Here is a 23652-nt window from a genome sequence, read left to right as displayed (position 1 = left end):
TAAGCACTTCTCTTCAGTGTGGCAAAGCCAGCTCCTGCAACAGAACAGGCTCCATTACCCTCTGTTTGAGCAATGTAAAGATGAACAATGCCTCTACAGAGGCAGGAATCTGAGCTTATCCACCTCAAATGTTGTCTGAATGGTCTATTATGCAGCCACATGTGCATTATTTTAAAGGCCTACCTCCAACTTCTGTCTGTCTCCTTCTCCTCTGGCCCTCCAGCCTGTCAGTATCTCTTAGGGTTTTGTCTTTGCTTTTCCTTTTCTCTCTGCACTCTATCCTTGGCCAGCTTTATCTGGTCACACTACTTCAGCTATTTCCTATCACCCCTATATTAATGAATTCTTATCTAGCGCTCCACCCCATATTCTTCCCTTCCATTCAGCCTCACATCTCCAATTGCCTCTGTCTTCCTAGATGCCCTACCACCACCCCAAAATTAAAATGCCACAAAATAAACTCCTCCTTCCCCTGCCATCCCATGTCACATCTGTATTTATTTCTCCCTTTCTCCTTTCTGTCACTGCTGTTCACTTGATAACCTCCCTGTTCCTCAGCCTAGCCATTGTCTTAACTTATAAATGCACTCTTCTTCTCATCCCACATTCTGGCATTAAATCCTGCCAGTTTTTCTGCTACACCTCTTCCAAAATCCACCTGTTCCTCTCCATTTTGATCACTAAGGTCTCTATCTCACCTTGACTACGGCAACCTCCTCTCACATCTCTCTTTCGTGCTACTCTAATCACATCCGAACTCTTCAAAGCCTCTAAGTGGCTTCCCCTCACTTTTTGCACCAAATAGAAGCAATAGCGTATGCTTCAAGTCAATTGAAGTTTGTTAGTTCCTACAAGCCCCTCATTTCATTTCCTGTCATTTTTCCCTACATGCCTCTGCCAAAGCTCCATAACTGCCCCTTTCAATTACTTCTGTCACCTGCATCTTCCCTCAGGTTAACCCTTAATCTTGGAATCACCACCTTAGTCCAGTCAATAACTCAACTCTCATTATTATTTATACTGAGAGCACATAACAGTCCCAATTAGGGATCAGTGCCTCATTGTGTTAGGTGCTGTAAACACACGTCATAAGACTGTCTCTGCCCCACAGAAATTGCAATCTAAGTAGAGTTGTACTTGTGTTGGTCCCAGGATTAGAGATACCAGGTGGGTGAGGTAATCTTTTATACACCGAATATGCTCTGAGGCAGTCCAAGATACACAATGTCATACTCAAAACAGCCTTCACCAAACAAGGACGCGTCCTCAAAGAAGCAGATCACATCATGAAACAAGACACCCAAATGCTCTCAGAGAACCTGCTTTAAGAAAAAAAGACCCAACACCTCAAATTGTCATGTACTACCCCACATTGGAATTCATAGAGGATATCATTAAACAATTAAGAAGTCTGGTGGCACCTTAAAGACTAACAGATTTATTTGGGCCTAAGCTTTCGTGAGTAAAAACCTCACTTCTTCGGATGCATAGAGTGAAAGTTACAGATGCAGGCATTATATACTGAAACATGGAGAGCAGGGAGTTACTTCGCAAGTGGAGAACCAGTGTTGACAGGGCCAATTCAATCAGGGTGGATGTAGTCCACTCCCAATAATAGATGAGGTGTCACCTCCTCATCTATTATTGGGAGTGGACTACATCCACCCTGATTGAATTGGCCATGTGAACACTGCCATCCTGATTGAACTGGCCCTGTCAACACTGGTTCTCCACTTGGGAAGTAACTCCCTGCTCTCCATGTGTCAGTATATAATGCCTGCATCTGTAACTTTCACTCTATGCATCCGAAGAAGTGAGGTTTTTACTCACGAAAGCTTATGCCCAAATAAATCTGTTAGTCTTTAAGGTGCCACCAGACTCGTTGTTGTTTTTGTAGATACAGACTAACACGGCTACCCCCTGATATTAAACAATTACAACCCATACTTGATGGTGACAGAAATCTTTCCCAAACCTCCCTCTTCTGGCCTTCAAACACCTTCCCCTCCCAACCTCATGAATGGTGTCTTGTAATATGTGTTAAGCAAACTAGTTAACAGTCTGTTCCACTTTGTATTTAGTTGTGACACTCTGGGCTTGTCTACACTTAAAATGCTGCTTTCGCGTAATAGACACTACCTACGCCCACAGGAGGGGTTCTTCCATCCACATGGTTAATCCACCTTCAAAGGCGCCGGCTCTAGAAACAGAAGATTTCTGCACCGTTGGGGTTAGGTCACCTTAACTACACCCAGGGGTGTGTGTGGATTTTTTTTCACACCTCTGAGCGATGTAGCTGGGTCAACCTAACTTTTCCGTGTAGAACAGGCCTTAGGGTATCTGCCTTCCCCAGACCTGAAGAAGAGCTCTGTGTAAGCTCACAACCTTCTCTCTCACCAACAGCAGCTGGTCCCATAAAATATTTTACCTCACCCACTTGTCAAGCTAAGACTCTCATCTTTCAAGTCTCTCATTTATAACCAATTGCTGTAAATGCGTCTATAATCCCTCATTCTCATCCTCTTCTACAAAAGTTTATGATAATGGTAATAAACTGCTTTTGTTTTGCCTGCAGTAGTAGGGGTTGGTGACTGTGATTATACTCCAGCACTTTCAAATATCAAAAACTCTGAGGGGACTGTGGGGGGAAGGAGAGGAGGGAACAAACAACAAACCCCAGCATTTCCTTGCAGGGCAGCACAAGCAGGTTCCAGAAGCTGCCTTTGCACCATAAAGCATAACACACTTCGGCTGCTCCAGGACAACATTGCTTTATCCCCTGTGTAGACAACTTTATATTACATCTTTTCTTCTCGCTCTCCTTCTCCCCCCCCCCCCCCCCCCCGTTATTAGTGACTGAAACCCACCATCTATGTTTCAATAGCGACTTGAGCCACTGACCACTGAAGTCAATGGAAAGACTTCCATTGGGCTTTGCCTAAGCCCCTCTGTCCACAAACAATTGACACTTATTGTAACAATATATTTTATATAGTGTAGAGAAGCTACTGAACTTCTCTCTTTAAAAATGTTTTTTTAAATCTCTTGTGAGTTGATTAGACAGAGGAACAATGTGTGATAGTACAGAACTGGTGAAATATTGAAGTTTGTGAATACCTTGCCCAAGTTGGAGAGGTGGTGTGTGTTTGTAATATGTGGCAGTATGGTGTGATATGCTGTTGTGCTTATATAGTGCTATCTAGGTAGGTGGTAACTCAAAACTCTACCACAAATTCACTTCTTGCCACAGAGAGCTTGCATGGACTGGGGAGAGAAGATGGAGACATCTCAGTGATATCAGCATAGGATGGCCTCTTGCAAGAAGCAGGCTTGAAAGAGGGATTGGAAGGATGGAGGGAGGTGGTTGTTGGCTGAAGGGGAAATTGCTGGTTCTCGGGGACAGGAATGGCATGAAAAGATACAAAGTCAACACTGGGGGAAGGAAACAGAAGGAGCTACAGAGAGGCGTAGAAGTCAGAGCAGAGCTATAGGCTGGGGTGGAATTGTGCAGAGATTTACATAACTTTTATTGCCTTAGATTTGTGATGACTGCATTACCCAAAATTCGGAATTGCCATGAGTGAGGTATGCAATTGTTCTCAAACAAGGTGCAGTAAAACTCGTATCATGCCACATCACGTGTTATAGATTTCTTGGGGCGGGTTGGTTGGCAGGCTTATTTGTTTTGGAGGCAGAGGGAAGCAGAGGGCTGAATGGTGGGACTGCCCTCTGAAAGAATAGAAAAAATGATTTCATGTTGATGTCAAGTGCAGAATAAAGTAACTTCATTCTGGTGGATCCCACTAGGAATAGTTATCCACTCTGGGACTGTTTACACATCCACATGCTGTAGTTAGAATTAGGTTTGTAACTTGATGGTTGATGAAACAGTTCACTACTCTCACAACACTGAAGTCAACGGGACTACTTGTACCTGGCTGCATGATCAGGCTTTGTGATACACAAACATGCAGTAAGACGGATATGTATTTATAAGTGAGCCTCTTAGCCAGCTGAGGAACGTAGCAATTAAAATTTAGTAATAGGGCAGGACATAGAGACCTCCAGCAAGACTGAGCCCCCAGTGAGTTAGGAGCTGTACAAACACATTGTAATTACTTCAGGGCAGGGATTGTCTTTTATATCTCAATAGACAAGAAGAGAAAGTTACTTTCCTTAAGTCGTGTAGTAGGTTAATGATAGAGCCAGGAATAGGGCTCCTGCCTCCCATACCTGTTCTGTATCCACCAGACCATAATGCGTCTCTGTAATATTAAGCATTCCACCCTTGTCTTGAATATAAAGCACTTGTGAATGTGACCTCCGGATTTCTCACAGCACTTATGTTAACTAACTGACTGGATCACTGAATTCATGGGGCTTTTAGGGAATGCACAGAGACCACGCAGGAGTTCCATTTTCCTTTCATGCCCGTAGTACTGCAAAACTGTGTGTTCCTTCACTCAGATTATCAGCATGTCAGTCTGAGCTTGGGGAGAGGAGGAAGATTCCAATCTCCAACTTTCTAGCAGCTAATTTAAGACTTTTAATCTGCATTACAAGAAAAACCTGTTCCTCTTCCTCATGAAAATTTGAGGATGGAGATGAACAGATAAGGCATCACATTTCATTGCCACATTTCCTTTCCTTTTGTAATGAGAGAAGACCTGAGAAAAGAGGTCCCTGCTCCTTACTGAGAAGTAATCCAAGACTCAACCCCCCCCCCCCCCCCCCACAACAGATCACTACAGTTACTCTATCACAGTCAAGGATGTAGCAGCCTTTGTGGGTGTGGTGTGCACCCCCTCCCATGTAGGTCTCTGAGATCCACTCTTCCCCAAGCCTGACTGGAAATACACTCTTGCACCAGGGCACCTCCATGGCTACTACGAAGACTGCAGAACAGTGCTTCGCTGCACACTAGTCCAGAGCATACAGGGCCTTCCCTAACCACATGAGTCATAAATAGGGCATTTTCCTATCCTTGGATATTCAGCCCAATACTGGGCCCTACAATAGTTGCACTGAAAGAATTTCTTCCTTTGAGATGTTCCCAACATATTCCTCTGCCCGAGTGTGTGATGTTATTGAAAATGGGCTAAATCCTACAGCCCTTACTCAGGGCTGAGTCATCCCTTCTGTGGGAAAAGCTGCAAAAGCAGCCATGCTATTTTTAATTTGGGGCACTTTTATGGGAGTGTCAAGTCAGAAGCAAAATGGAATTTTCCCATCCCTAGACATGGGGCAGGTAGGCATGATTTGCTGATATCCTAGTATCCATAAGAAAATCCTCCATGTTTGGAGACCTCTGCAGAGGATGCACTTCCAGGGCATTCAGGCAGATGCTCCGTAGGACTGCCCCGGCCTCTCTCCCGCCAAGTGCAGGATGGGGGTCTCAAGGTCCCTTTCCAAAATCATACAAGAATGAGGAAAGCCAATGTTTCCTGCAAATCAGCATTATCTGGGCCTGTAAAATGCCCACTGATTTAAGGGGGAACAATGGTAGGGATAGTGCTACATCTCTTCCGAAACCCTGGAGCACCAAAAGTAGGCATGAGGCTTCTGTGGAAAAAAAGTCACTTAAGAAAAATATTTTTGCCCTTGCTGACCACTGAACTAATTTTGCAGATATTCTATATTCTTCTTACCTTCCAAGGCACTTTTGGGACAATGTGCATTGACGTCCTCATTCACTTGTCAGGCAAAATTCTCATTTGCCTTCCAAGAAAAAGTTAGCATTGGTTACAATCTGGCAAAGAGTCATCTCTCCTTCTTCCTGCCTTTAGCATCAGCTACAGCAGTTATCTGAATCTCTGCGAGCAAGGAATATAATATTAACAAAATGCATCTTTAAAACCAAAATTTTAAGACATAATTTTCTTCCGCTGTTGTAAATGTTAAAAATGCAAATTACAAACAATAGGCAAAACTCATTTGAAATATCCGTGATGAAATATCACTTGATTTCCTCGTGGTGTATTATCTGTACCCTGCCTCATTAATACTAATTAAACACTTCCCTGCAGCATCTTCAGCTCTTATAAAGGTCACACTTTTCTTTTGAGTTCTTTTTATTCACCGTCTGCTTTCCAAGCCTTTAGGGCACACTTACATCACGTTGTCAAGCTTTTCTCTCCAACCGCAAGGGCTAGAACCTTACTACTTTACTTGGTTGCTTTTTTTAATGAAAGCTGAGATTCTATGATCCCAGAAGCTGCCATGTTAAGAAAAACACCAAATCTTGCAAGATTTGTCATATAGTCACGACAGTTGGCAACATCTGATGTTTCTTCTCTATCTTCCCCCAACATCATCTTTGTCCTTGATCCTCATGTGCCTATGCATGTCGTAACTTAGCCTGCACAGCTATACAAGGGAGTAAGGGAGAGTAAGACCTCCTCTTATAAACCTGTGGGAGCTATCCAGGCCGAAAGGAGTAGGCAGGGACTGTGTGCCCACTTACTCCCTGCCGCAATCAGACAGCACAGGTGTATGGGGGTGGGAGAGGGGAGAGATGTAATTTACTGCTGGGTCATTCACAACTTCCCCCTCCCTGCCCCACAGCAAGAAGAAAGCAGGGGAGGAACTGCTACTTTGAGGGGTATATGAGTCAAGGTGCCTTCAGGAGTGGTGCAGTTCAACTACTGCTTCCTCAGGTCGGGGCCTAAAGGATCAATCTCGCCCACAATGTATTCTCATACTGCAATTTAGTTTATTTTGTATTACCTAAGAGCCCCAGCCCTAGAGCAGCACCCGCCTAGGCTAGGCACTGTACAAACACAGAACAAAAAGCTGGTCCCTGTCCCAAAGAAAACTAAGGGTCTGTCTGTGCTGCAAGCGCAGGGTGTGATTAGGGTGCTCTTTGGGACAGTGTGTGATTGCAGCATGAGTAACCACACCCAGCTCGCTCTAGTTCGGTTGGGACAGGGAGCAGGGAAGTTGCAGGAGTGTGCACTTGTGTGGACTAGACGTGTGGGTATATTCATATGGGGGGTACAGCCTAGCCCTATCCTAATGATAAAACAAGGGACAACAGCTGGATGCAGACAGATGAGGGAGCACCGTTCCCTGCGGCAAAGATCTTGTGTCATCACGGCTCTAGGGTAGGATTTCGGTTTAAAACACAGCTCACAGCTTCATGTACTTTCTTCCACCCTGCAGGAGCCCTGGCCTGAGAATTCCCAGGGACGTCGGCAGGGATTTTCCTTCTCCCCTTTAGAGTCAGCATTGAATGGCAACCCCGACCTTTGCCCAGGCGTCCCCCCTTTGCCCCCGGGACTAGCAGCCAGGAGGCCCCACTTGCCCGGGTTATTACCCCTCTTCCCAGCCTCAGGCCAAGCCCAGCCCCGGCTCTGCCCCGCTGCCAGCCCCCTGGAGGGGTCGGACGGGCTGGGGACAGAGCCGGGTGTAACCTGAGCGGGCTCCGCGGGGTGGCGTCGCCTTAGCCCGGCTGCTGCGTGCAGGGGCGGCAGAGCCAGCCCGCCCCTCCGCCGGCGCAGCGAGGCTGCTGGCTGGGCAGCCGCGGAGGAGGGACCGGAGGGAGGCGGCAGAGGGTGAGCGGCCTCAGGGGGCTGCCGCAGTTGGCTGAAGGGCTTCCCGGAGCCGGAGCGCCGGTGGAGCTGCGGGGCTGGGGCTTGGGCTGGAGCCGGAGCCTCCGGGGGCACCTCTGGCGCTGCAGCCCGCAGCCTCGCCGCGCGGGGACGGGGACGTGGACGTGTCGGTCGCTGCAGTCGGGGTAAGTTTCCCCCCTGGGTGCGCGGGGGGGAGGGCGAGATGCCCCAGGATGGGAGCTGGGCTTGGCCCCGGGTGGCTGCTGCAGCTCCCAGCCCCACGCAAGCGGGGAGGGGGTGCGGGGCACGGGACTCCATGCCGCAGGGGGGTTGGGGGGCTGTGGGGAGGTGGGGGGCTTTGTGGCGGCAGGGGGCCGGGCATGGCAAGCCGGGCATTGGGGGGCAGTCACTGTGGCGGGGTGCTGGTTGCGGGGAGGGGGCGCGGTCTGGGTATTTCGGGGCTTTGGGGTGGGGGTGGTGTTCTGGGGTGTTTGTCAGGGGTCCATGAACAGCGCAGGGGCCGGCTTGTCGGGGGGGATAAAGGGCACCGGGCTTTGGGGTGCAGATATTGCGTGGTTTGAGGGGGGGGAGTTCCGCGGGCTGCATTTGGCTGTGACCTCCAGCTGTGCCTGGAAGGGGAAAGGGGGGGTGTGCAAGTGGGGTCTGCAGGAGGGATGGGGCTGGGCTGGAGGAAGGCAGCAGGCAGGTATCCTGGGGGGGGGGGGTGTTTCCCTGCCGCGGGGGGGAAGCTGGTTCGGTTTGGGCTCGGGGGGTTTCTGTTTAGGGGCAGGGTCCTTTCTGTTTGCTTGGCTCGGCCATAGCAGGGCGATCGCTGAGCGGCGATGGAGGAGGCTGGTGGGGGGCTACCCGGGGGAGCAGCGCTGAGAGCGAGCAGCGGCCGGGGGCCTGGCTTGATGCAGTGAAGACGGGGGAGAGGAGAGAGGGGAGCCGCCAGTGACCGAACCCGCCATGTGTGTGCGGAATGTCAAACACTCCCTGCTGTTAATCTGCGCCAGCGTGTTTCGCTGCTGCGGCGGGCACTCACCAGCCAGCTATTTTTATTAGTGTTTGAAAGGGCTGGAGGGAGTAGCCCGTGGGGGAGGTTAGCTAATGAAATCCATGCAGCAAGGATCCTGTGGAGTTCACTCCTACAGCCACCGCACAGCGCCTTCCCACTGGGGGTCCCCGGCAGTTCCTCCTTTCAAGTCTCCTCACATCCTCTGCACGCTTAGTACTGGCGTTTGCGAGGAGCGGAGCCCTCTCTGGGAAGCTGCAAATCCCAATCTAAGCGCCGAGCTAGCAAGAGCACCTCCATCTTTTCTCCGTGCCCCGGCTTCATTTGAACTTCCGAAAAGTCTTACATGTAAATCCGTGGGAATTCTTAGCCGTCCTCCTCAACGGAATACCAGGGGTCTCTTGGGAACATTTGAATAATATCTGCACGTGTAGGTACAAAGGTGACTGGGAGGCAATGAGTTAATGATCAGATGGGAACTCTCGGTAGCCCCCAGGATAATTTGGGAGCTTTTCGAATGAGGTTATTTCTCTCAAGTGTTCCAAATGTCCAGGGATAGTTTTTATTAAAAATGATCTTTATCTGCTTGGCAAATTATGCCATCCCTGGATCATTGTGAAATAACACAGCACACTTGTTGCAGATTTTAAATGTTGAGGGTTTAATTTAAAACCACTATAATATAGACTTCCCCCACTACTTCATCCCCCATTTTTTGTGTCACTTTTGAAGGTTATGCAGATGTCTGTGTAGGAGGGTTAAGAGCCACCGTGTATGAGCAACCACTTGAGTTACTTAATGGAATTAATCATTGGCCAGAATGAGCAGTAGCAGTATTAAGCCTTGTTGGTTTTCAGCCATAATCACTTATCAACTGCAGAAAATGTATGTTAAGGCAGTAACTTGTTTGAATGAATTCCCTGATTCCACTAGTGAAAGGGAAGTGTTTTTATTTTGAGACGTGAGTAACATTTCAGCATTGTAATGAAATGCTGGATTCTAGCATTATCTCATAGCTCAGGTATGTCCATTGATATTCATGTCTGGTGAGTGCTTTGCAAGGGTTTTGCATAGCTAATAGGGATTTATTTCATTTCCACAATTATATTGTGTTGACTCAACTGCCTTGGGAGCTCTATAAGGCTGCTTAACTTTTTTTAATGAGTGCGAGTTGATTCATATCTTACTAGCTTGCAATGTTTTAAGTCACTACACACAGCTGAGAATGAAGCGCTGGGACACTTAAGATGTTTGTTTAACATTCATTGTGCACATTCTTGAAAAGTCAGTGCATGGGTGAGTTTTTTATTTAATTTCATTGCACAGCTCTGTGTCAGCCTGTATTTTTGACTTTGATAGCCCCTATCAGATTTTATTTCTGTACTAATTGGAAATTTTTAATGCAGGTATAATATAATAGGTATATCTCCATATATTTATCTCATAGAACTGGAAGGGACCCTGAAAGGTCATTGAGTCCAGCCCCCTGCCTTCACTAGCAGGACCAAGCACTGATTTTTTGCCCCAGATCCTTAAGTGGCCCCCTCAAGGATTGAACTCACAACCCTGGGTTTAGCAGGCTAATGCTCAAACCACTGAGCTATCCCCCTGAGATACAGTAAAAAATTTTCCTATTAGTTTTAGAACACCTGCTCAAAGATTGTTTTACATGATGACCATGTGAGCTCTTAAGTAAATTAAACCACGTAGATGTCTTTTAATAGCACAGATAAGTAGCAGTAGTTCATGGAGGTTTCTGTATAAACTGATGGTTTTTCCCTTTCTCAATGTATATGCAACTTCAGTACTAATAAGAGCTGTATGTGTACATTTTGAGTCTGATTCTGCTTTCTTTGCACACTCAAATTCCATGTACAAGGAATATAAGACCAGGCCCCTTAAGGGGTTAAAAAAATGCCCCTAGGAACGGAAGCACCCGGAAGACCTTGCTTTAGAAGCTTGAGAAGCTGATGTATATTTTGAGAGTGGGATGGATTAATTCATGACAGTTTTTGTCTGGCTTTCTAACATTGAAGCAAGTCAGTCCTGCAGTTAGGAACACACAGCTCTGAATTAGTAAGCTATACAGATACTGTATTTGTGGCAAGCTTCCCCAGGAAATGAAATGCCTTTGTAACATGCATAATACAACATCCACTGTTATCCCTACTATTACCATTGTCACTGTGATTTTGACATTTCAACATGCTGAACTATTCATTTGCAGCTAGGCCGCTCTGACTTCAGCTGACCAGCAATTAGCACATTTGCAGTACTTGAGTTCAAGCTGCCAAGATTCTTTAATTAATTTATTTATTTTACTGGTACGTTGGCTGTCTCTCGGCTAGCAGTCTGTACTGATGGAATGTTTCTTAATTTTCATGGTGCAGTACTACATGTGAGAATATTAAATAACCGGAGGTTTATGAGAGGAATTTATTGTACATAATAAAATAACCGTAGAATAGATTTGTCCTGCAAATCTAGATGAAAGGACAATTTTCTTTAAAAATACACATGCATCTTCATTTAGTTCAGCCCATTGCCATCAATAAAATACTCCTCCTCAGCCCACAAAGAACGAAACCCTTCCCACTTAACCAATTCACCGCAACACTTTGCAGAAAGGCTGGATAAACAGACTTTGCAGCTGGCCTTGAAGGTCAACAAAGTTGGGCTGTCAGAACAATGGGGGAATAAGTTCCAGAGTCAAGAACTCTTCACTGAGAATATCCTGCTCCCTTTGCCAGATGAATATACAGGATTGTCTGCTTGTTCTCAGCTATGCCACCTGCCAGGTTATAAGAAGTTGTTTGCAGTGTGTAGCTGTATTGGTTCCAGGATATTCGAGACAAGGTGGGTGAGGTAATATCTTTGATTGGACCAACTTCTGCTGGTGAAAGAGACATGCTTTCAACATGGAGGTGTTCTTCAGGTCTGGGAAAAGTGCTCAATGTCACAGCTAAATAAAAGGTGAAACAGATTGTTTAGCACAGGGGTTCTCACAACAATTTTTTTGGTGGCCTCAGAGTGCAACTACCAACTCTTGCGGGTGGCCACGCTGACAATATTTCCTAAAATACTTAATTAACTTTAGGAAAAATAAATAAACATGCACATATACAGGTCCAAAGCATTGTCATTTATTTATGTAGGGTTTTTTTCAGACTCGGTAATAAAAATAATTTACATTTGTTGTTCTTTACTGGGCCTAATCAGAATAGAAACACAAATAAGGCGCTTTGCATGTTCTTGTCTTTTTTTGTAGCTGTTTCTTGTGCTTTTTTGGTTGTGCTTTTTTTTTTCTTTCCCCTAAGACTTGCTAGCTGGTAAGTCTTCTGCTGTGAAAAGTGATATTTGTATGTTTCTTAATATCACTTTTCACAGAAGATTTACTCAGCCCCAGCAAGCCCTGGGACAAATTAATGGATTAATGAGCGGCAGCGGGGCCCAGGGACGATGGCGGGGGTGGTGAGCCTGGGCCTGAAGCCTGGAACCAGAGCCTGCCACCACATGGATGGAGCCCAGATCCCCGTGGCTGAAGCCTGCCTCCCCTACCCCTGGAAAAGTGGGGAATTCACCATCTGCCTGCACCTCCAGCGGCAGATGGTGGAGGGGGGCAGGGCTGCTGGCTGCTCTGGGAGGGGGGCCACTGCTTTGTGCCCCTCCATCACAGCCCAGGAGGCTGTGGCCGCATTTGAGAAACACTGGTTTAGCATAAGTAGTTAACATGTATTGTTAGAGACCATTCAAGGTGAAGTGGCTTGTTAACACCTCTGCAATCATAGAACAAAACAGGGGGATTAGTGGGCCACAAATTGATGTAATAAACTGTAAATCCAGTGTCTTTATTGAGAGCATGATTTTAAGTGTCTAGCAAAATTATGAATTTAAGCTCCCAGGCTCATTGTAATAACACTCCCCAAAGACTGACACCAGCTGTTTCCTTGAGTTTCAAAGTCCTACATAAAAATATTAAAATCTTACTATAGGTGTCCTGGCCCATTAAAAACTGGGTGCCCAAACTTAAGTTCTTATGCTGCATATTTAGGTGCCTAAACATGGAACATAGGAATTGTCATACCAGATCAGACAAATGGTTGATCTAGTCCAGCATCCTGTTGAATTCTTCTTTAGCTGTCAGCCCCTTTTGGCATACATTGAAATTCCTAGGGAAAAGATCCTCCGTTACCTGGTCAAGGGATGTCTGAGGCAGTTTAGTAAGAAACAAATCAATAGCCAATGGAATGTTCCTGCTGTTCGGAGATCAGCATGTAGGCAAAACAGAATATAAGTTATGAATGAAGTGGCAGTCTTTATGCTGAATTAAGTTTTTTAAATCATTTGCAGTTGATCTCTTTAATAGTGTCTTAACAATTTCAAAATGTATATAGCCAAATTCTGTTCTCTGGATTCACTGGGCCCAGATTGCTTCCCACACTAGTGTAAATCAGGAGTAAATCCACTGAAGTTGGTGCAGTTAATCTTGGGATAAAAACTGTGTGAGTGAAGAACTGGACTTTGGCTATGTCTACACTTGTCTGTAAAACTTATGTTGCTCAGGGGTATGAAAAAACACACCCTTGGCTGACATAAGTTACAGCGCCAGAAGCGCAGGTGTGGACATTGCTTTGTCGGTGGAAAACGCTCTCCTGCCAGCATATCTACTGCCACTTTTGGGCGGTGGTTTAATTATGTCAACGGGAGAGCTCTCTCCTATCAGCTTAGAGTGGCTACATTGAAGATCTTACAGCAGTGCAGCTGCGTCTGTAAACATAGCATAGTAGAATGGGGTAGGGAGTTGGGGCATGGGGAGAGGCTCAGGGGGTGCAGGCTCCGAGTGGCGCTTACCTCAAGTGGCTCCCGGAAGCAGTGGCACGTCCCTTCTCCGGCTCCCATGTGGAGGCGCGGCCAGGCTGCTCTGCACGCTGCCCCATCCACGGGCACTGTCCCTGCAGCTCCCATTGGAGCATGTAGGAGCCGGAGCAGGGCCATGCCGTGGCTTCCGGGAGTCACATGGTGCGGCCCTGACCCAGCACCGTGGCTGGACCGCCGGAGCGGGGTCAAGCCGCGTGGTGCGGCTCGCGAGCCAGTTTAAAACGGCTCGCGGGCCGGATCTTACACGTGAGCCATAGTTTGTCCACCCCTGGACTACATATTGAAAAATGCAGTAGGTCTTCAATTGGTATAATTCCTATCTACCAGTGTGCCAAAATGGTTGATACTTGTTTTCAATATCTCAAGAATTTTAAGAGCTCTCTCCTAAAAGTATTTTTAAATCAAGGGTTGTATATGTTTCATGGCTGTATTGCTATGGCAAATTAGTATTCTACATCAGTCCACTCCATCCTTCCAAAGGATAAGTCATTAATTAATTTTGTAGCAAGACAAGTGCAGATTAGCAAAGTTCACATTCATCTAAATCATAAGCGAACAGTCTTAAGAAAATATATCACAGCTATAGAAAATCTGCTTTCCTGTCCTTGGATTCTTTTGCTGGCATGGAAATTTCAGATCATTCAAATCTGTCAGGAGGTGGGAGATAGAAGGGTGATCTGGTGGTTAAGGCATTGGACTGGGGTTCAGATTCAACTGCCCAAGGTCACGGACTTCCAAGTGTAGCCTTGGGTGAATTCTTAGGGTGGAATTTTCATAAGGGCTTAGCAAGGCCTTAGCTCTGCTTCCACTGAAACCAATCACAAAACTCCCATGTACTTCAGTGGGAGAAGTGTTAAATCAGCCCTGAGTGCATCTGAAAATCCCATCTTTAGACCCCAATTCAACAAGGTACTTAACCATATACATAATTTCAATCGTATGTGTAGTCCGTCCAACTTCAGTGGGACTGCATGGGGTTGAGTACCTTCCTGAATAGGGGCCTTAAATCTTTCCGTGCCTCAGGACATCTGTAAAAGGGAGATAATGGCTTTTCTGACTTCTCTATTTAGATTGCAAGCTCTTCAGGGCAGGACTGTCTATTGTGTTTGCACAACTTCAAGTACAAAGGGGCTCCAATCTCATTTGATGCCTGAAGACTGTAATCCTAATAAAAAGATCGTACTGCAATTTGGGTCCAAAATGATGGCATAACAGTCTGCAGGGTTGTTGTTTTTAAACCATGTTTTAAATGAGAAGTTTGTGATATTGTGCAAAATGTACCCTCTTTTTTGCTTCACTTTGTCAGAGTGTAACTCCAGATAAGCCCCCTCAAAATTAGGCAATTACATTGTATGAACAAACCTTGATATTCAGTTATGGTTGCAGGGTTCAGTATTCTGCAGTCTTCACCCAATAACAATCCCATTGATTCAATGGGAGTTCTGGCTGACTAAGGGCATACTGTGACTGAGAGGAAAAAGCAGTGTTCAGGATAACTTCAGAGAGGTATCAAGTATCAGAGGGGTAGCCGTGTTAGTCTGGATCTGTAAAAAGCAACAGAGAGTCCTGTGGCACCTTTAAGACTAACAGATGTATTGGAGCATAAGCTTTCATGGGTGAATGCCCACTTCGTCGGATGCATGTAATGGAAATTTCCAGGGGCAGGTATAAATATGCTGGCAAGAATCAGTCTGGAGATAACGAGGTTAGTTCAGTCAGGGAGGGTGAGGTCCTCTGCTAGCAGTTGAAGTGTGAACACCAAGGGAGGAGAAACTGCTTCTGTAGTTGGCTAGCCATTCACAGTCTTTGTTTAATCCTGATCTGATGGTGTCAAATTTGCAAATGAACTGAAGCTCAGCAGTTTCTCTTTGGAGTCTGGTCCTGAAGTTTTTTTGCAGTAAGATGGCTACCTTTACATCTGCTATTGTGTGGCCAGGGAGGTTGAAGTGTTCTCCTACAGGTTTTTGTATATTGCCATTCGTGATATCTGACTTGTGTCCATTTATCCTTTTACTTCAGAGAGGTAGTAGAAAACAATTAAATCTAAAAGAATAATGATGCTGTTTTAAACGTGTTGCTCTGTGCTACGTCTTTATGTGACATGAGGCCAAAAGTGAGAGGTCCCCTACAGTTCTGTTGAGCAGGAAGAATGATTTCCTTGGGCCCTTGTTAATAACGAGGAAAACCAATAATGCATTTTAAGTAGGACAGATTCCCTAAAAGAACATTAACTGAATCTTGAGAAGTGTCAGTAGGGTTACGTTAAAGATGGACGTTATCACTTGGGAAAACTTTAAAATATTCCATTAAAATATAAATCTGGTTTTTGTTCACACTTGTTTTAGAATCTCCTTTGTAACTTTAGCTCATTGATTAAAGAGAGGAATTGTGGTCTAAGGAGGAATGATGTCTTTGTTAATTAACTGCACTGGGACTCGAGATTTGAGTTCAGTCCCTGGCTCTGCCACAGACTTCCTTTGTGACTTTGGATAAGTCACTTAATCTCTCTGCTTCAGTTGTACCAATGGGGATGTTAATATTGCCTTTGTCATGTCTACTTATATTGTAAACGCTTGGGGGCAGGAACTATATATGTACAGTACCTAGCATATTTTCGGATGGAGTCTCCTGGAGTTGCTGGAATAACCAGAAAGGTATTTCTTTGTAAACCAAGGGGCTCTCACTGGAAAGTGTTTTATTTTTTTTTATACTGATCCTCATAGTGAAGTCATGTAATACTTGTGACATCTCAGTTATTTCTGTGGCATCATAATATGTGATGTCATAAGCAAAACATTATGATTCCAATATGGGGGTCAATCAGAATGAAATCTAGGCTTTGAGAAGGCGAGATTTTATCTAAACACAAATATTTTCAACAAAAGCAAAAGTATCACGAATAATGTAGGTAAAACATAATACGTTGCTCTTTGCTTTAGGCTCCACCCTAGTCAAGTATCGGGGGTAGCCGTGTTAGTCTGTATCTACAAAAACAACAAGGAGTCTGGTGGCACCTTAAAGACTAACAGATTTATTTGGGCATAAGCTTTCATGGGTAAAAACCTCACTTCTTCAGATGCGTAGCATAGCTATGCATCTGAAGAAGTGAGGTTTTTACCTAGTCAAGTATTGTACCAGCACAGAAATCTTCTACACATAAATGTAACAAGCATTTCAAAGACTTAATACCGTGCTCTGCTAACTTTTAATTAAATTTATGGTCATAACCACATTTACAGGATTAGCTGTGTAATGGTAAGGGCAATAAATATTAAAATACAGAAGCACAAAAATGCTAGTTATATATCTGTGTTCTGTGGTGCAATGTTGTATGTAGAAAAATCCAATAACCTGCCTGTAGCTAATACCTTTTTTATAGTTTCTTATTAACTTAACTGGGATCTGGTTTGGGTGTTCTGTTGATGGTATTACGAACATCATGCTGCTGCCCGTAGACGACCATTGGGATCAGGACTGTGTTGCGTGCAGGGCTGTATCATTACAAAACTACTGGGCAGGCACAGTCTCTAGTGTGAGGTATTTCATATCTAGTACATAGTGTTGTTTCACTGTAAGCAAGGAGCTATTATTAACAGCAATGTGGATTTAGGGGAGAATATAATGGACACCCAAATCTCTCAGTGATAGGCATGATATTGAGAGCCTCGAACAAAAGAGGGATTAAAATAGAATGTGCTGCTTAAAGATATATTATGGAGTATTTAGTAAGCAAGTTTTATGCATCATCCCCAAATGCATTACAGAGCTAAAGAGGGGCGGGGGGGAAACCCGGAAGAGATTTTATGGTGAGAAGTAACTTGATATTTTGTACAGAACAAGAGAGAGAGAGGGTTGAGATGTCATGGTGAGTGATAAGAGACACTTAGAAATACAGTAAAAAGTGAGACTGAGTACAGAGCAATTGAAGGGCTGACATTCAGCCCAGCCAGACAGAGTCAAAGATAAGGGCAAAAGTGAAATGATTCTCAAATACATCTCTTTTGGAAAAATACATACCCATCTTCATTCCCCAGAATGGCCTTGATGAAGATAGCCCTCAGCATCCAAAATCATATCATTCCGTGGTGCAGGTGGGAATGTTAGACATGCTTGATCTCTCTCTCTCTCTCTCACTTACACTCTCTCTCACACACACACACGTGCGCACATACGCACACACACGCGCGCACACACACACTTTTTTCAGAGCTTTGAGTAGGGTTTTAGCTGCATAGCATCCACTGAAGTCAATGAAGGAACTTCCCCAGCTAAGCCCCTTGGCAACTCTTTGAGGATTTAGCCTAGACTTGTTTGGGTGGGAGGGTCAGCAGATGCAGCTGTATAAAAGCTTCCTAGTGACAGCTAATAGAGAAGGGGGCTAAAGAGCAAGAGAGGAGGGTAGGGTAAATTATTAAATTCATTTCAGTGAAATATGCGTGGGAAAGAAGGGGATGTCCCTGTGCTTTGTTTGACTTAAGGGCTTGACTACAAATAGTTTTTGTACTGGTTTTACTTGTATCTCTATATGAAATGGTTATAGAGGTACACTAGTGTGGACACAGTTATACCAGTATAAAGGTGCCTTATATCAGTATAGGACAGAATAGTTAGACATCTAACTTTTGAGTATAGAGAGAGTGATCCAAAAACCCCGCAATCCCATCTGGCAAGGGGATTACAAGAATATCCTTATTCTGGGATGTACATTCTGGTTCACCAAAAAGTGTTATCTGAGGTTTTAAATGAAAGCCAGGGTCACATTGGCCATTCATATTATTGTGAAATGTATGTAGCGATTCAATGGAAGAAGTTATGTATATATGCTGAAAATGTGTTTTAAAGTCTATATCAAGGCAGAGTTGACAAACAAGTTTTCTGTCGGAGAAAAGATGTTTGCTCCCCTGTCTCTCTGCATGTAAATTAAGCATTGTAAGCCAACACAATGGCGGCCCATCTAAATGCGAAGTCAACAGGGAGATGTGAAATCTACAGGAAAATAAGCCACAACGATTATCCTGGCTCTGAGTAAAAACAATGAACTTTGGGGATATAAGTAGAACGGAAAAAGACACCCCTTTAGCCTGCATCAAGGAAGTAAATGGATGGCACGTTTATATTCATGAAAATGAGCTCTCTGCTTTCTTGAATAGAAGATGTTGCAAAAGACTTGGCTGAGATAAGACTTCTTTAAACAGAAGGTTAGCCTGTTAAGTTTAGATTCTAGAAAATGTGTTATGATTTTGTTTTATATGTAACCCTTTTGTTTCCATTATCCTTATTCACAATCTTTTGAATCTTGAACCTTTAATAATAAATTTATCCTCGATTTCACCATAAATATATCTAAATGCTGTGATATTAAGATAGGTGCTGATTCTGAGCTGAATCACACAAACAGGTGTGTACACTGATCCCTTAGGACAGCAAACCTGTTTCTTTGAGTGTTCAGTGGATTAGGGTCTGGACATGACAGGCAAACGCTTCAAAGGGGCTCAGGGGCTGTGGTGCACCTATTGTTAACCTGCGAGGCAAAGTAAAGGCTGGTATAGCCTGAAGGGGATTGTCTGGGTAGCTTTGGGTATGTCTACACTACCTGCCGGATTGGCGGGTATCGATTTATCGGGTATCGATTTATCGTGTGTAGTGTAGATGCGATACGTCGATCCCCGATTGCTCTCCCATCGACTGCTGAACTCCAGCTCGGCGAGAGGCAGAAGCAAAGTCGACGGGGGAGCCGCGCCAATCGACCTCGCGCCGTGAGGACTTGAAGTAAGTCAAACTAAGGTACGTCGACTTCAGCTACGCTATTCTCGTAGCTGAAGATGCGTATCTTAGGTTGATTTCTCCCCCCTCTGCCGCCCCCCCCCCCCAGACCAGGCCTAACAGGCTGGAGGTGTCAGGGAGCTGATATGCAGTTAAGCACAAGCAAGTGTCCCTCTCACTGGAGGTGGGGGGAACAAAGTGACTCTTATTTCTGGGTACCCCAAGGTCAGTCACAGTGAGCCACAGGACATCTTTATACTGGTGTAGCTGGCTTCACATTAGAGGTTGTACTGCGTTAATGATTGCAATGAAAAAAAATATTTAAATTGGTACATGCATACTCAGATTGTCTTAAGTTCCTTGCCTCATTGGCATTGGGGCAGGTTTAGTGATACAAATGTAGGCCAAGGGGTTACCAAGATCTAGCACCACCATAACCACCAGAAAAATGCCCCGCTTGCAAGATTTTTTCCCCATTCTTGTAACTGTTTTAGTGCAGACCTGGGGAAAACACTAGGGCAAGGAACCACATGGAACTGACATGAGTAGATCCGCCTGAGCCTAACCAGCATCTGGCAGCAAGACCTAGCATCAAAAGCCAATAATTAGTGCTAATGCATTAATGTCGTTTTTTGCTGTGAATAAAAAGAGATTTCTTTGTTGAGGAAAAAGGGTGATTTGACCAAACATTGTGCCATCATTTTTTTATCATATTTCAGTCTGTTGAAATATATAACCGTATTCCCAAAACATTAAAGAGAACCAGAACTGTCAAAAGAACCTTAAATCTCAAGCATACTTCTATTATATTTTCTTTTAAATAGGTCACTTTCTTCCACCTTTAAAGGCCCCCCCGGAAAGTAAGCACAAGAAAAGATTCCTGCCGATACACTCATGAGAACAATACTCCCGTGTTGTTATGGAAACTACTATCAGTGATTTCATAGACTTAATTTGACCTGATTTTAAAACACTTAGTTGCTTGCAAAGTGACAAGGAAATAGTGGGATGTGTTACAGATATGCAGTTCCAGTTCTTCATATGTTTTTAATGTGAGTTGTATAGCACAGCTTATTTTCATCTGGAGAGGAACAGGCATGAATGTGGCAGGCAAAAGTGTCAGGACTTGAGAAAGACCATGACTCACTTGCAGAAAGATCAAATATATGTAGGAGAGAAAAATAACAAAAAACTTTTCAAACAAAATTTTAACTTTATGCACTTAAGGTTCAAAATGTAGTTGTTTAAATTGTTTGCAGCACACGATCAAGACAAACCAGACCATATCCTCAGCTGGGATAAATTGGCATAGCTTCATTGACTTCAGTTGAGCAATGCCAAGTCAGACGAAGATCTGGCCTAATAAATATGTTCAAAGAATAGTAGTAAATTGTTCCTTTTTAATTAAGGATCAATAAGACTTTCCTGCTCCTCGGGCTACCGCTGCTGCTTTTTAGGATTATCAAGAGGAAAAACTAAAGAAAGCAATTGCTTGAGTGGATCATTTCATTGGAGTCTCTTGCCAATCGCAGTTAAACTGACCAAAAAAACTTTTGAAAAACACTTGAGTATTTTCCTCCTTGAGAGCAAAATAATTCAATATTATTCAAATTGTCTTAATTAAAGCTTTTTCTGAAAAACCACATTAGTCAACCTTTTTTCTCTGTATGGTACTGTAACTCTGTGTGTCTGGTGGCACACTTCAGTTCTAGAGTAGTTTCACCAGCACTAATGAACAGCACAAAAGTATCTCCTCTTCTTCTTTTTTTAATGCTATTTTTCTGCCCTTTGCAGCCTGGCTTTATGCTGGCATCCATTCCATGCCCCTGATCTCCATTTTCATCAGACAAAATTGTATTTTAAGACTGCTTGTGTTAATCTTATACTCTGGAGACCTGGGTTCAAATCCTGACTTTGGTCATAAGATTAATAGAGTTTTTAGAAGTAGGAGGGAAATACTGACTTGGCCATTGAATATATCGCTTGGCCATTGCCAGATTGTTCAGTCATCTAATGGAAATGACATAGATGGTCTCATCCTACTCCCTAGTAGATATAAACTCTGAGGGAAACCTTGGCCAAGCTTTTCAAACATGATTTAGTGATTGTGTGTGTCCAACCTGAGATACCTTAAAGAGGCCTGATTTGTAGAGGGTGAGTGCACAGCACTTTCTGAAAATGAGGCCACTTTAATATATGTCAGGATGAAAACGTCTCACTTTTGAAAATCTTGGCTCTGGTTGTTGTGTTTGGAGTTTTTTTAACCTACTGATAAAGCCCCACATTCAGCATGCCATATAAATACTACGTATCACATAATCTGACATGGTTGATGGAGAGGAACAGGACTAAAACTGAGAGGGCACTGTAGTTTGGTGAGGATACATTGCCAAAGAGTTCTGGAGAATGGTTTTAATTTTCAATAAAAATTCGGGGTAAAATTTAATTGAGTTCTTTGCTCACGAGGCACTACAGCTTCTAATGACAGCTAATTCATTGAAAGCCTTTGTATTTGACATTATGTTGAAATAACTCTAAGGAGGAACGTTCTGGGGGCAATGTTAGATTTGGAGTTGTGACTGGAAAGATGGCAAGAGATTAGATCATATTTACTAATTCTTGGAGCCAGATTCAGAGAGACATACTCATTGAGCCAGACGCATCCAATCTAGCTCACTCCGCGAGTGCTCCCATTGATTTCAGTAAGGTACTATTCAACATGACTAGGGGTATCAGAATCTGGTATCACACTCATTATTCTGTGACTGGCTGAGCCCATAGTCTTTTGGTACATGATGCATTCTTTCAAAATGAGCTTGATTCAACACAGGCGTGTTTTAAGGGTGTCCTTCCCCTCTATTCCCCTCAAGCGTTTAAATTTACATCAGATGCCTCCAGTTGTCTCCTGATTTCTGTAAATTGTTTGCAGGCTCTTCCCTCTTTCTAGTGCTCTTTCTGGGCCTTTCCCTAGTTTCACGGTTTTGGTTTTATAATTGCAAATGTTTGGTCAAACCCTTTGAGAGAGAGAGAGGAGGAGTTGTTCTTGGGACGTCAGGGAAACACAAGTTCAGATCTCAGTTATTTCTTGCCTACTGTTCTTGCTAACTCTGGCACGTGAGTGCACCCCGCTGGGCTGCACAAAGGACAGGACTCCCATAGTGACCCGCTGGACAAAACTTATAACAGACTCTGTCCTGCTGAAGCAATGGTTTCTTCCTCTGAGACAAAAATTGGAGGGCTGCTCTAGCAAATGCCTCCAAACTCTGGATGATCAGAAAACCTAAGGAAGAGGGATCATCCCAGGTATGCACCAGATACTTCTCCTGGAGCATAATGTCAGTTGGAGGGGGGCGGGGGGTTGTTTTTTTTAACCATGTAGTTGTGGCAACAAAAACCCTAGCGTGGACGCAGTTGTACAGGCAACAAGTGCTTTTGCCAGTATAGCTTAGTTTGTTTGGAGAACTGGTATAAACTGCATTTACACTGGGAGGGTTTGCTGGTATAGCTATATACTAGGTAGATAGGCTGATATAGTTACCTTTTCTAGTGTAGACAAGGCCTCAGATTATGACACTACTAGACTTGAAGTAAAGATATTAATCCACTCACAAATTGCCATGTGTGAAGATTTTGTTTGTGCTGAAAATCTCTGCTAGCACTCCTGTCTTCATGTCTATGGGATATATGCCATTGTTTTTGAAGAATAAGAAAGTGTAATTACAATAATATAGAGAAATAGGCACAAAAATATATTCATACGTCAACCCCCCCCCCCCCCTTTTTTTTTTTTGGCTAGTTTTTTGCTAGCCCAGACACAGCATTAAAATAAACCAATCAGCTCACCAAGCCGAAAAAAGGTGAGCGTGGGGGAGATAGGGTAATTTGCACCAATATTTATTAAGCCAAGAGCCAGGTGGAGGCTTTTAAAGCCACAGTCAAGTTATTTCTTGTTTTGCACTTCTTGTAAGCTCCTTGGGTCAGGCACCGTCTTATTCTGTGTTTGTGCAGCACCTAGCACTCGTAGTCCATGACCTGGGCTGCTAGGCACTGGCGTAACACACATAATGAGTGTTGCAGAGTGGGTCTCCATGCTCCACCCCATGGGCAGTCGTGGAAGTCAGGAACGTGAGATGGGCAGGGCACAGAATCCACATTTTGGTGAACACCGTGTCCTATTGCACCAGATGGGCTGTTGCTGCTACTCCATCCCATATGCACTGCAGTCCTGGCCCTGGGCTGCAGGGAGGGGCAGGCAACTTCACTTCTTCAACCTCCATTACTGAGTATTTGGCTGTTCAGGGCCTGATCCAAAGCTCTCTGAAGTCAGTGGGAGTTTTTCTGCTGTCTCCAGTGGGCATTACACCAGGCCCTAAAAGAGCCATTTTCAATAGTGTGTGACCCCAATGGGTCAAATCCCTCTTGCCTTCCTCCTGCAAGTAACCAAGA

At 44.3% G+C, this 23652-nt stretch overlaps 1 protein-coding gene across 4 annotated transcripts in view; it reads left to right on the top strand.

Annotated features, from left to right (window-relative positions):
- LOC113405016 (A-kinase anchor protein 2-like) overlaps nucleotides 1–23652 on the top strand; it is a 238386-nt gene that overhangs the window by 67606 nt on the left and 147128 nt on the right. Inside the window, exon 1 of one of the 4 annotated variants that reach the window (XM_024216627.3) lies at nucleotides 7551–7735. The exons of the other annotated variants lie outside the window; for them this stretch is intronic. The gene's annotated coding sequence lies outside the window, so the exon portion shown is untranslated. Of the gene's footprint in view, nucleotides 1–7550; nucleotides 7736–23652 lie in introns of those variants that run through there. 4 annotated transcript variants of the gene reach the window in all.

The sequence above is a fragment of the Terrapene carolina genome, unplaced genomic scaffold, assembly GCF_002925995.2.
Source record: "Terrapene carolina triunguis isolate 2854851 unplaced genomic scaffold, T_m_triunguis-2.0 Scaffold35022, whole genome shotgun sequence".
Lineage (NCBI taxonomy): Eukaryota > Metazoa > Chordata > Testudines > Emydidae > Terrapene > Terrapene triunguis.
Note: the sequence above shows the minus strand (reverse complement) of the source record. Positions and strands in the feature narration are given on the sequence as shown.